At 44.2% G+C, this 14559-nt stretch overlaps 1 protein-coding gene across 4 annotated transcripts in view; it reads right to left on the bottom strand.

Annotated features, from left to right (window-relative positions):
* LOC126292282 (filaggrin-2-like) overlaps positions 1-14559 on the bottom strand; it is a 750701-nt gene that overhangs the window by 336291 nt on the left and 399851 nt on the right. The window lies entirely within an intron of this gene.

The raw sequence follows: 14559 nt of genomic DNA, 5'->3' as shown, positions 1-14559 counted from the left end.
ATTTCTTCTCCATGTGGTTAATCTTTATACGATCACAATGTTGTCCGTCCGTCCGTCAGTCTGTCTGTCAGTTCGGATGTTAAAAACACCTTTCGTCGAGAACGGATAGACAACAAGTTGAAAATTGTCACTTCCTGACGTCTGTGGTTCCTTAGCAATCTAAAAAAAAAAATGGCTCTGAGCACTATGGGACTTAACATCTGTGGTCGTCAGTCCCCTAGAACGTAGAACTACTTAAACCTAACAAACCTAAGGACATCACACACATCCATGCCCGAGGCAGGATTCGAACCTGCGACCGTTGCAGTCGCGCTGTTCCGGCCCGAGCGGCTAAAACCGCTAGACCACCGCGGCCGGCTCAATCTAAAACACTGAAGCCTGCCTCTAAGTCAGTGCAATCAGAACATTCCGGCCATTTATGTCACATACTTCAATAATCGCAAACTCACTCACGAAAAGCGAAATGGTACTTCCCATTAGACTATAATCAAGAAGCGAGATTTTACAGTACAAGTAAAGGGAACAATCTGAAAACCGTAAACTTGTAATTATGTCGCTCGAATTTTTTTTCCTTTTTTTTGTGGTTTCTTATGTGTCTGTCGATAAGACCCCTTTTTCTTCTTCCCAGGAAGGGACAGACATATCACGTTGAAACTTGTCACGTACTAAGATCTGTAGACTAGTGTGCGAATTTTTGTTTCACATACAATTTGAGAAATCTTATCTGCTTGCAGTAATCGCACTTGCATACCTCATGATGGTTAGATTCAGAAACGGGGTAAATGAGCAATAAATTCATTCCTTGCCTGATGTTCGATTTTTACCTTTGCTATCCAGTCGCCGCCCTGGATTAGCCGAGCGGTCCAGGGTGCTGCAGTCACGGGCTGTGCGGCTGGTACCGGCGGAGGTTCGAGTCCTCCCTCGGGCATGGGTGGGTATCTTTGTCCTTGGGATAATTTAGGTTAAGTAGTGTGTAAGCTTAGGGACTGATGACCTTAGCAGTTAAGTCCCATAAGATTTCACACACATTTGAACATTTTTTTGCGATCCAGTCAGCTTGAATGAACAACTGCTGATTATTATAAAAATGATAGCCTTCCTCCTGGGTGACTTTGTCACATTGATGTCATTGAAATTAAAACATCCTCGAAAATTGTGGAATCTCTGGGACTGAAATATTTCTAGTATCAATGTTGATAACAAGCAAAAGTGGTAAAGATTCTTGATTACCGGACTGGATGAACGCTATGTATACATATTAAGTTTGTACGAAACCCTGAAACCGCGTTCTCTACTCGCGTGCGTTTTTTCAAAAAGTGACAAGTGGTTCAATGCAAAAAAATACCAGTATTCTCCTACTGATTCTAATTTTTATAAACTATGCTCAAAAATCGCATTGTAATTGACGATCATAACACTATTTGGGCATAATAAATACTCAGTGCTAAAGAGTGAAAACTGATGTCGAAAAACATTATTTTTGTGTTAATTTGTGCAGATAAAGGCATGTTATGCACAGGCAGCAGATCCGCTACTCTCAATTTTTATCGTAAACTATGAATGAATTGTTAAGTTTTAACTTTTCTCCTCATATGATGTCGCAAGTTTGTAGTAGCTTCCTCCGCTTGTGATGTTTTAAAGCAAACGGAACATTACGCTTCACTGATACCGCGCTTCATGAAACACTCCCAGACTAGGGAAGGTGCTATTCTGTAGTAGAACTGATGTCCGATAACGACGGTGACACTCTACCACACACACGAGATATGGCACTTATTGCACACGTACCACCTGATAGGCCACGCCACATGGTAACAGGTACGTTACTGTGTCGGCAATGTTGTACCAATTGCTATGCCGTGCATTTTTTGCTCGGTTCTGTCGGAACTGTTATAAAAACAGCACTGATCCCTTTTCCCGTTTTCTATTATAAAGCAATATTTGAAAGAGATGACAATTTTACGAATAAGAGTTACTCGGTTTTTTTTAAAAAAAAAAAGGTTTATTTGAAAGCCTAAAATTTCAGATTTGCTTCCTTACTCGGTTATTAGTAAAAAATAAAAAAGAATCACCTATTATAACGGAGACCAAATAAATATCGAAATATCCCGGTCATTCAGACGTAAATACCAGTACCGATCGGTTATTTCCATTTCCACTGGAGACTGCTACAGCCTAGAGGTGAACATTTAAAATTATTCAAATAGACTTCGTTTTGTCAGCAAGTTTAGTGGCGATAATTGCGTACATTCTCCACGCGTGATGCCAGGCAATTGACAAAGTCATCTCATGACACACACCAGGACTCAAATTCTGACATCGCACGCACAGTTTCAAGACTGTCTTCTTGCAGTAACTGCCTTACACGCTCCACGTTTGCATCGGTATGTGCTGTAGACGGACGACCAGCTCTGGGATCGTCCTGTACTGAATCTCTGCCTTCACGAAACGTTTTGTGCCACTCGAAAACACGACTTCTTGAAAGTGCCTCGCCTGCATTGTGCTTGCCGGGGTATTCCCGAGGCTAACGCAAATCTCAACGTTCGCTCTCTGCTCACAATCAGCGTCCTTTGTGTCACCGTAACTAATGCGCCAAGAACTCAATGTGTTGCTAAGCACAGCCCTGTTACCTAGTGAGTTTCCGCGGAATCATGCCCAAGGTCATTTCAAGGACGCACATATACTTAAAAAAAAGGTTCCTTTCTAGTATTGCAAACTCAGACATGAAGAAATCTGTCCTGGAACGTTTCTGACAAAGGGAGTATAAATACATATACAAAGTATAAATTACAACTGTTTACGACGTATCGCAACTAGTGTAGGTGTAGCCGAGACGAAAAAACTGACATGGCACAGCCGCGGTTTACCAGTCGGGAAACAAACTGGCTTAAAAAAGTCACCAAACTACAGCTTATTTGCATAATGGGAGATTTTGCCTATAAACGTCCTCTAACATTAAAAACCTCCTGTTATACGCTTCAAAGTGTAACATTAACGCTTGTGTGAACTTCACCTCAAAATTTTGTGAAATTTAACAGCGTAAAATCAACAATTTAATTGGTTTGTTAGTCTGCTTGTAAGGATTGTAAGGGTTAAGTTTAGATCGAAGAAAAAACGTAATTAGTTTTTGCATTACGTTTACTAGAGTCTTTTTTCCTTCCATTACCATCGTATTACTAATGTTACCGAAATAGCCGATTTATGCGTGAGAGACCGAGAGGGTATTGAAAAACCTCGCGCGCCTTATATGGACTTCAGCTTGCGAGCAGACCTCCAGATCTGTACCGAACATTGAATGTAGATAGAATATCAACAAAAACTCCAATTTACTTCGTACTATGTGCTGTCGTCCAGTAGAACGGGCGTAAATGTTAATTAAGAGTAACACCTGAAGGACCAGAGCACAAGGAAACCGTAACTGTGAGTAATTAATTTCGAATGGTCTCCGTGGATGAGTTGGTAGAGCGTTAGGTCGTCGTAATTAGTTTTATTACGTCTATTATTATATTACTTCCGCACCAGTGATGCAATTGTTCCTTTATTTTTCTGCTATGAATGTATATTCCGTGACACTATAAATGCACAGATTTACTACTTTGGAAAAACAAAGCGAAAGCAGACCGCCAAGAGGACATTGATGTAAACTCTGAACGTGTTGTTCCATATAACACTTTCACGCGCAATTTAAAAAAAAAAAAAATAAAATAAAAAACGAAACACACTTTGTAGGATTTGAACCCGGGAACTTTGCTACAACCACCTAAAGCTCTACTAACTCACCCACGGAGGCCATGCGTAATTAATTGGTTACAGTTCGTTCCACTTTTTCTAAGTTCTGGTAGTTTTATCGTTGCTTTTAATTAACGTTTACGCCCGGTCTGCTGAACGAGTGCTCATAGTACGAACTAAATCGCAGTTTTGGTCGATACTCTGTCGACATACAACGTTTGGTACAGATGTGAGTGTCTTACATCTGGAGGTTTATGTGTTAGACAGCTTTTGTATAACGGTTTGAGGCTGTTCTGCGGCTTGACAGACTACACAAGTAATAATCAAATTATTTGTTTCGACTTCCCCTACTGTGCTACTCAGTAAACAGCATCATTTACATTCTGTACAACTACGGAAATGCGGTTCTTCGTTGATCACACACAAATTATGAGGGCAGTTTGAAAAGTTCTCGCCAGCCGTTGTGGCCGAGCGGTTCCAGGCGCTTCAGTCCGGAACCGCGCGACTGCTACGGTCGCAGATTCGAATCCAGCCTCTGGAATGGATGTTTGTGATGTCCTTAGGTTAGTTAGGTTTAAGCAATTCTAAGTCTTAGGGGATTTATGACCTCAGATGTTAAGTCCTATAGCGCTCAGAGCCATTTGAACCATTTGAAAAGTTCTCGGAATCACCACGAGAGGTGAGCGCTAGTGAAACAAGCTGTTCGCGTGATATTCATTAGACTGTTACTTGTAAACACGTGCCACGTCAGTGCTCTTGGGTGAGAGCTGTGGCGGTGACGTTGCTCTATTGTCATTTGCGTAGTGATTTGCGAAGATCAAAAAAATCGAGATTAGAGCAATGATTGAGTACTTCGTAAAGAAAGGCATGAAAGCAGAGGACATTCGTGCCGATTTCCAGAATACACTGGGGGACTCTAATTCTTCATATTCGACTATTGCTAGAAATCATTGAAAATTGCACAAAATAGTCATGGAGGATCGTCGATTGAAAGTGCATGAAATTGCTCACGCTTGTCAGATGTCATCTGAAAGGGTACATCACATTTTAACCGAAGAATTAAAAATGAAATAATTATCTGCAAGATAATGCTGGATCAGAAACAGATGAGAATGGACATATCGGCACAGTGTTTGCCGGTTTATGACGACAGATGAAACTTGGGTGCAATACTGTACCCCAAAGACAAAACAACAGTCAAAGTAGTGGAAACATGCTGATTCTCCACCACCAAAGAAAGCGAAGACGATTCCTTCGGCGGGAAAGGTCATGGCATCAGTGTTCTTGGATGCGAAGGGTATTCTGTTTGTAGATTGTCACCCCACCGGGCAAACAATTACTGGAGACTACTATGCTAACATCCTGGACAAATTGTAAGAAAAGATATGCGAAAAAAGACCAGGTTTAGCAAGGAAGAAAGTCATCTTCCATCAAGACAATGCGCGCCCTCACACATGTGCCGTCGCCATCGCAAAATTACAGGAACTAAGGTATGAGTTGTTGCCACACCAGCCTTACTCAACTGACATGGCTCCGTCAGACTCTCTATTTCCAAAACTGAAAGTTTTTCTTGGTGGACGAATATTCAGTTGAAATTAAGACAAGCACACTGGACTCGCATTCGAGAAGACGACGGTTCAATCGCGCGTCCGGCCATCCTGATTTAGGTTATCCATGATTTCCCTAAATCGGTCCAGGCAAATGTGGGGATGGTGGCTTTGAAAGGGTATGGCCGACTTCTTTCCCCGTCCTCCCCAAATCCGATGAGACCGATGACCTGCTGTCTGGTCTCCTCCCCCACAACAACCCACCACCCCCTCTCCCCTGAATTAGGGATTGATAGCCGGAACTGACACCTATTTTGCAGGCCTGGAGGAAACTCATTTTGGAGATGAGATCAATGCACTGGAAGATCTTTGGAGAAAGTGCATTAATACACAAGGAGACTACATTGTTAAGGAAAAAAGTTTCAATGATGTAAGTAATTTTTCCTATTCCGTTCCTAGAACTTTTCAAACTACCCTCGTATTTCGTATAGTCGTAAAATCGCTATACACAGAAGGAGCCATATAACTGGATCCGTGAATCAAATCGTCCTGCAACAGCTCTTGGTTTCCAGGCGACACAGACACGATGACGAGTAGGGCCTGAAGATGGCATCAATGTAATGCCGAAACTTGTAGCACATAGAAGTTCATAAAATAAAATAAAATTCCACAATACATTCAGCTGTTGGCAAATTATTGCATCAAGAAGCTCATGCCAGCCGTCGTCCCACGATCCATAATGGATCAACGAAGATCAAACGCGTTTCGGTGAAGACTCACCATCGTCAGTGGGTTCATTCACTGTCTGAGTATCATATATTCATGTTTATGTGGACGTCGGACATTTGCAGTCCAGCTGATATTTTGCGCTCGTTTATCATTTTCTGTTGATTCCGGATTTTCATCCCCCTATAGGGTATGAAAACTTTCTAACACAGTGCGTGTATGTGATGCTAACACAATACATAAACCCATTGACGATGGTGAGATTTTGCCGAAACAACTTTGGGTGTTAAACAAGATGAATTTGTGTTTACTGAAGCCACAACCGCATATATATTTACAGGGTGTTTAAAAAATGACCGGTATATTTGAAACGGCAATACAAACTAAACAAGCAGCGATAGAAATACACCGTTTGTTGCAATATGCTTGGGACAACAGTACATTTTCAGGCAGACAAACTTTCGAAATTACAGTAGTTACAATTGTCAACAACAGATGGCGCTGCGGTCTGGGAAACTCTATAGTACGATATTTTCCACATATTCACCATGCGTAGTAATAATATGGCGTAGTCTATGAATGAAATTCCCTGAAACCTTTGACAACGTGTCTGGCGGAATGACTTCACATGCAGATGAGATGTACTGCTTCAGCTGTTCAATTGTTTCTGGATTCTGGCGGTACACCTGGTCTTTCAAGTGTCCCCACAGAAAGAAGTCACAGGGGCTCATGTCTGGCGAATAGGGAGTCCAATCCACGCCGCCTCCTGTATGTTTCGGATAGCCCAAAGGAATCACACGATCATCGAAATATTCATTCAGGAAATTAAAGACGTCGGCCGTGCGATGTGGCCGGGCACCATCTTGCATAAACCACGAGGTGTTCGCAGTGTCGTCTAAGGCAGTTTGTACAGCCACAAATTCACGAAGAATGTCCAGATAGCGTGATGCAGTAATCGTTTCGGATCTGAAAAATGGGCCAATGATTCCTTTGGAAGAAATGGCGACCCAGACCAGTACTTTTTGTGGATGCAGGGACGATGGGACTGCAACATGGGGCTTTTCGGTTCCCCATATGCGCCAGTTCTGTTTATTGACGAAGCGGTCCAGGTAAAAATAAGCTTCGTCAGTAAACCAAATGCTGCCCACATGCATATCGCCGTCATCAATCCTGTGCACTACATCGTTAGCGAATGTCTCTCGTGCAGCAATGGTAGCGGCGCTAAGGGGTTGCCGCGTTTGAATTTTGTATGGATAGAGGTGTAAACTCTGGCGCATGAGACGATACGTGGACGTTGGCGTCATTTGGACAGCAGCTGCAACACAGCGAACGGAAACCCGACGCCGCTGTTGGATCACCTGCTGCACTAGCTGCGCGTTGCCCTCTGTGGTTGCCGTACGCGGTCGCCCTACCTTTCCAGCACATTCATGTGTCACGTACCCAGTCCGTTGAAATTTTTCAAACAGATCCTTTATTGTATCGCTTTTCGGTCCTTTGGTTACATTAAACCTCCGTTGAAAATTTCGTCTTGTTGCAACGAAACTGTGTTCTAGGCAGTGGAATTCCAACACCAGAAAAATCCTCTGTTCCAAGGAATAAACCATGTTGTCCACAGCACACTTGCACGTTGTGAACAGCACACGCTTACAGCACAGAGACGACGTACAGAATGGCGCACCCACAGACTGCGTTGTCTTCTATATCTTTCACATCACTTGCGGCGCCAACTGTTGTTGAAAATTGTAACTACTGTAATTTCGAAAGTTTGTCCGCCTGAAAATGTACTGTTGTCCCAAGCATATCGCAACAAACGGTGTATTTCTATCGCTGCTCGTTTAGTTTTTATTGCCGTTTCAAATATACCGGTCATTTTTGAAACACCCTGTAGAATCGAACAGGGACAGAAAGAGAGCCTCAGTCACAGGAAGAGTATCTGGCTGTAGCGTCTGTCGCAAGCTGGTGGCCCGCTAGACCTTGTGATATGAGTTTGTGCCAGCATAACACTCGACACGGATGCTCGTGAGTGGACGAGCTCCACCGAGGGATGCCGGACGGCGTGAGTCCGGTGAAAGCTCTGTCCCGACAACTCGCCGGTCTCTCTCTCTCCACCGCTGGGAAGTGGGACGCACTAGAGTCAATTGTTGTTATGCCTGGCCGGTGGCGTAGCGCCGGTAAAAGTGTGTTAGTGAATGTGAACGTGAGTGTGTGTGTGTGTGTGTGTGTGTGTGTGTGTGTGTGTGTGTGTGTGTGTGTGTGCAAAGGTGGGTGGATATGGCGCGTATCTTGATTATTTAGAAATTATAATCATACTAGTGGACCCGACAGACGTTGCCCTGCATTTTTTGTTTGACATTTAAATGATACCCATCTTCTCCTTCTTCCCAAAATATCAATGGATATTGCAAAGCGTCGTAAGAGCGATGACTGTCTTCAATCGTATGCACTGTGTTATCTCTGCAATGGATTCGTATATCTCGACGTTCAAATGCGTCGCCAACCATAGCAACTAGAACTTCATTAATGGTCGGTGCATTATATCGGCCCGCGTGCTACCCAGATGGTACTTCGTCTGCTGTATAGTTGTCGTTTTGCAGTCTGTTTGAAACGGTATTAAACAACTGGACCAACTGGTTGTGATTCTGTAAAAACGGCTCTAAAATACCCACAATTTCTCGCTCCTCCATCTGCTCGATGTGGCTGTACCGGCAGCGTGCATTTATTTGCTGCTACTCATCAACCATGAAGTAGATTCGCAGAAATTTTAAATCGGTATCAGGCATCGACATTAAAGAACCAATTTGGCGATACATTTAACCCTGAGTCTTAAACTCTGAGTGAAAATTGCGACCATCTTCATTCTGAACGATTTTTGTTGCTCCATATGATGTCACTTGAAAGCATAAATTGAATAGTTCCGGTGGAAATTCGATGGTGGCAATACAACTTTTCCAGACGCGCAGCAGAAACCGGCCGATTCACCTTTGTATTTGAGTGCGTGACAGTGCTGGCATTGTTACAGTTTGTGAATGTGACGAATAGTCGATGTCCGACAAATATTCAAACGCAAGGCGATGAAGTGAAGCACGTGTCAATGCGCGATACACTTGCAAACTCTGTTGTTCACGTGTTCTGAATGTGTCGGTGACTCGTTGACGGGCCAGTCTTTGTCGCAATGCATTAGCTCGAAGGCGTTCGTTGCGTTGCTCTCGACTTTCATTAGCACGTCTGATTGCATCCTGGTTTCTTAAATTTTCACTGTCCGTCATGTGATCTTCGGCCGATCTGTTTAACGGACGGCTCTGGACTAATTGTGAATTCCGCGTCCTTCGACCTATTTTTCCTTCTCGTCCACGAACACATGGCATTGTTTCATGTATGTAACTTATATGTGGATATAATACACTTAATATTCACTGAAATGCGACACCTGAAATATCAAAAGACACCTTAAAAAAATGAAAATGTCAAAATAACGACACACACATAATGTAATACACACAAATTAGAATGTCGAAAAATGAACGAAATCATATGCCCGTAACTTATATCTGAATATAATACGCTCAATATTGCACACAAAAATGCAACCCCACCTACCGTGCTGATTTAAGAATGTACATTTTCCAGGCCCCCCACTTGGATGTATACACAAAAATTCATTCAAGTCGATCCAGCCGTTTAGTTGCGGTATGGATAAATAACCTAGATACCGATTGCAGCGCCATCTGCCGGGCTGATTTGTGAATCTAAATCATCCAGGCCCCTACTTGAATGCATTCACAAAAATTCATTCATATCAATCCAGCCGTTTCGTTGCAGTATAGATAAATAACCTAGATACCGACTGCAGTGCCATCTGGCGGGATCATTTGTGAATCTAAACCATCCAGGGTGCCACCCAAACGCATACAAAAAAATTCATTCCAATCGGTCCATCCGTTTAGGAGGATTTCAGTGACATACACACGTACAGCAGAATTATATATATAAATATGAAACTACAGGGGCCTAGAGACGCTTTTAATCTCAAACATCCATTATGTATATACGTGTATGGAAACTGAAACAACAAATAAAAATTTGTTCCAAGGCTGGAATTCGAACCTGGGTCTCATACGCTGGCTCTCAGATGCGCTAACCACTACGCCGCACGGGCTCAGTGGATATGCACAACTGTGTTGCCATGCTCATAACGTTATTGTGAAAATTTACAAAACTAGTGCGACGATATACAAACAATCAGCTGGCCGCTGTGGCCGAGCGGTTTTAGGCGCTTCAGTCCGGAACCACGCTGCTGCTACGGTCGCTGGTTCGAATCCTGCCTCGGGAATGGATATGTGTGTCGTTCTTAGGTTAGTTAGGTTTAAGTAGTTCTAAGTCTAGGGGACTGATGACCTCAGATGTTAAGTCCCATAGTGCTCAGAGGCATTTGAACCATTTTTTGTTGCTTTTTATGAGGTTTTTGGCACTCAGGACAAATAAAAACCGATGTGATTAATGCTTTTTATGCGGTGTTTGACCACAGGACAATTAAAAACCGATGTGATTGATGAAACTTTCTGGCAGATTAAAACTGTGTGCCGGACCGAGACTCGAACTCGGGACCTTTGCCTTTCGCGGGCAAGTGCTCTACCAACTGAGCTACCCAAGCACGACACACGCCCCGTCCTCACAGCTTTACTTCTGCCAGGCAAAGGTCCCAAGTTCGAGTCTCGATCCGGCACACAGTTTTAATCTGCCAGGAAGTTTCATATCAGCGCACACTCCGATGCAGAGTGAAAATCTCATTCTGGAAACATCCCCCAGGCTGTGGCTAAGCCATGTCTCCGCAATATCCTTTCTTTAAGGAGTGCTAGTTCTGCTAGGTTTGCAGGAGAGCTTCTGTAAAGTTTGGAAAGTGGGAGACGAGGTACTAAAAGCTGTGAGGACAGGGCGCAAGTCGTGCTTGGGTAGCTCAGTTGGTAGAGGACTTGCCCGCGAATGGCAAAGGTCCCGAGCTCGAGTCTCGGTCGGGCACACAGTTTTAATCTGCCAGGAAGTTTCATATCAGCGGACACTCCGCTGCAGAGTGGAAATCTCATTCTGATGTGATTGATGATTTTTATGTGGTTTTTGGCCTGAGAATAATTAAAAACCGATTTTTTCCGGTGTGATATGACGTTGCCGGGGTGGATGGGCTTAGTAACTAACAGTGTCACACATGTACACTCATACACCCATGAACACTGGGTAGTACAGTTTGTTTAACGTCAAACGCACACCTTAGGCAGTCATTGGTAATCGATCACTATTAAATTATGATGCTTACAGCACCATATACTGCTACATTCTGTAAGTATTTACTTTTCTTCTGCTATACGATTTTCCCCTTCTCCGATAATATCCCGTTGCAATCTGATGTCATTCTGACAAGTGGTGCCATTTATACAGCTGTTTGAAAGTAATTAAGTATTATAATCACCCTGTACATGAATGACTTGGCGGACGAGATGGTCAGCAATCTGCGGCTGCTTGCTGATGATGCTGTGGTGTACGGTAAGGTGTCGAGGTTGAGTGAGTGTGGAAGTTACGACTCAGACACAGCCTTAGCAGTGCAGTGCTTGACACAGCCAAGTCGTTTGAATATCTGGGCGTGACGTCGCAAAGTGATATGACGCGGAATGAGCACACGAAAACTGTGATAGCTGAAGCGTGTGGTCAACTTCGGTTTATTGGGAGAATTTTAGGATAGTGTGGTTCAACTGAAAAAGGAGACCGCGTATAGGACGTTGGGTCGACCTATTCTTGAATACTGCTGGAGTGTTTTGGGATGCGTACCAGGTCGGACTGCAGGAGGAGACCGAAACAATTCAGAAGCGGGCTGCTAAATTTGTTACCGGTAGGTTCGACCAGTATGTAAGTGTTACGACGGTGTGTAGGGAATTCAAATGGGAATACCTGGAAGCAAACCGACGTTCTTTTCGAAGTCCGCTACTGAGTAGCTTTAGAGAACTCGCATCTGAAAGTGACTGCCGAACGATTCTTCTGCCGTCAACATACACTGTGCCTAAGGACCACGAAAAGATAAGACCCATACGAAGGCATGTAGACTGTCACTTTTCCCTCTCTCTATTTGCGAGTTGCCGGCCGGGGTGGCCGAGCGGTTCTAGGCGCTGCACTCCGGATCCTCGCTGCTGCTACGGTGGCAGGCTCGAATCCTGCCTCTGGCATGGATGTGTGTGATGTCCTTAGGTTAGTTAGGTTTAAGTAGTTCTAAGCTCTAGGGGACTGATGACCTCAGATGTTAAGTCCCATAGTGCTCAGAACCATTTGAACCAACCATTTGCGAGTTGTCCGGGAAAGGAAATGACTAGTTATGGCACAGGGAAACTATGCCACGCACAGTACGGTGGCTTCCGACGTATACAAGTAGATGAAGATATACATCACATTTAGAAACTAGTTTTTCAAGTCAGAAATTATCATTACATCACGTTATTATGGGGACAATGTAAGTGTACGGGAAAGTTTCGTACGGCGGGCAACAACAGCCAAACTTCGACATTTTTCCAACGAAAATTCCGCACTGGCTGTATGAATGATTATTATTAAATCTGAGACCGGTTTCGCACCACTTATCGGTGCATCCTCGGGCAGGCAATATACGCTACTTGTAACATAGTAACGTTGAACACTGCCCTGTAGCCACTCCCCGCCATTCACGTCCAATATACCGCGCGACTCCTCTCAGCTTGCACGGTAATGGCCGCTCCCATCATTTAAAAAATAAAAAATAAAAATATTTTTAAATTTTAACTACCGCTTTCACCAGATGACGGTATATTGGATGTGGATGATGGGGAATGGCTACAGCGCAATGTTCAACGTTACTATGTTGTAAATAGCGTATATTGCCTGCCTGAGGATGCACCGATAAGTGGTGCGAAACCGGTCGCAGATTTAATAAAAATCATTCATACAGCCAGTGCGGAATTTTCGTTGGAAATATGTACTGGAAAGTATCGTCACTGAGTGGCTGTTGGACGACACAGGATAAACTTGGACAGAATTTGTATTTGGTATATTCGCTGGTTGATAGTTTTGAATGTAGAGAAAGGCAACTTAATGTAGAACAGTGGTAAACACACGCCTGTAATGTTCGGATACAGTATGCGTGGTGTAGTACTTGACGCAGTCAAGTCGATTAAATACTTATGTGGCATGAAACTGACGGAGCGCATCAGCCTGGTTGTGGAGAAGTCGAATAGTCGGCTTCGGTGTATTTGGAGGACTCTGGGAAACGCCAGCTCCTCTGTAAAGGTGGCTGGGTGTGGGACGCCACAGTGTGAGACATTCTTGAGTAGTGCTCGAGTGTTTGGAATCCCCACCAAGTGGACTTAGAGGAAGACGCCGAAGTAATTGAGGGGCGTGCGGCTAGATTTGTTACCGGTAGATCCGATCAGCACGCGAGTATTACGGAAATGTTACGAGTGGTGAAATGGGACCCCATGATGGGAGGGCGACTCTATTTTCGCAAAACCTATTCAGAAATTTTAGAGAAGCGGAATGTGAAGCTGACTGCACAAGGATCCTACTGCCCCCAACGTCCACTTCTACATCTACATCTACATTTATACTCCGCAAGCAACCCGTGCCACTGTCATCACCTGCCTTTCCTGTTCCAGTCTCGTATGGTTCGCGGGAAGAACGACTGTCTGAAAGCCTCTGTGCGCTCTCGAATCTCTCTAATTTTACATTCGTGATCTCCTCGGGAGATATAAGTAGGGGGTAGCAATGTATTCGATACCCCATCCAGAAACGCACCCTCTCGAAAACTGGACAGCAATCTACACCGCGACGCAGAGCGCCTCTCTTGCAGAGTCTGCCACTTGAGTTTGCTAAACATCTCCGTAACGCTATCACGCTTACCAAATAGCCCTGTGACGAAACGCGCCGCTCTTCTTTGGATCTTCTCTATCTCCTCTGTCAACCCGATCTGGTACGGATCCCACACGGATGAGCAATACCCAAGTATAGGTCGAACGAGTGTTTTGTAAGCCACCTCCTTTGTTGATGGACTACATTTTCTAAGGACTCTCCCAATGAATCTCAACCTGGCACCCGCCTTACCAACAATTAATTTTATATGATCATTCCACTTCAAATCGTTCCGCACACATACTCCCAGATATTTTACAGAAGTAACTGCTACCAGTGTTTGTTCCGCTGTCATATAGTCACACAATCACACAATCATACAATAAAGGATCATTCCCTCGCTGCACATCTGAGTGTAACATGGAAGACGACGCCTAGCACTTAGGCGCCCTCTGCCTTGCACGATATCGTGGCTCGAGGAGCATGTATGGAGACGTAGCCGTCGGCAGCTGGTGTGGGAGAGTACCCTCGAATTTTCTGGACGTTCGCCGTCATCGCACAGTATCGCCTTTGGAGTAGGAAGACAGGTGACGAGTGTTACGGGGTCCCCTGTGCAGCCACACGCACGCAGCAGCCGACAGACTCGGCACGCAGTCGTCTTCCGTCACGAACGTTGCGACGCCACGGCGGGCCCTAATTA

Source organism: Schistocerca gregaria, chromosome 9 (assembly GCF_023897955.1).
Source record: "Schistocerca gregaria isolate iqSchGreg1 chromosome 9, iqSchGreg1.2, whole genome shotgun sequence".
Lineage (NCBI taxonomy): Eukaryota > Metazoa > Arthropoda > Insecta > Orthoptera > Acrididae > Schistocerca > Schistocerca gregaria.
The sequence above is the reverse complement of the archived record's forward strand: the minus strand, read 5'-3'. Positions and strand labels throughout refer to the sequence as shown.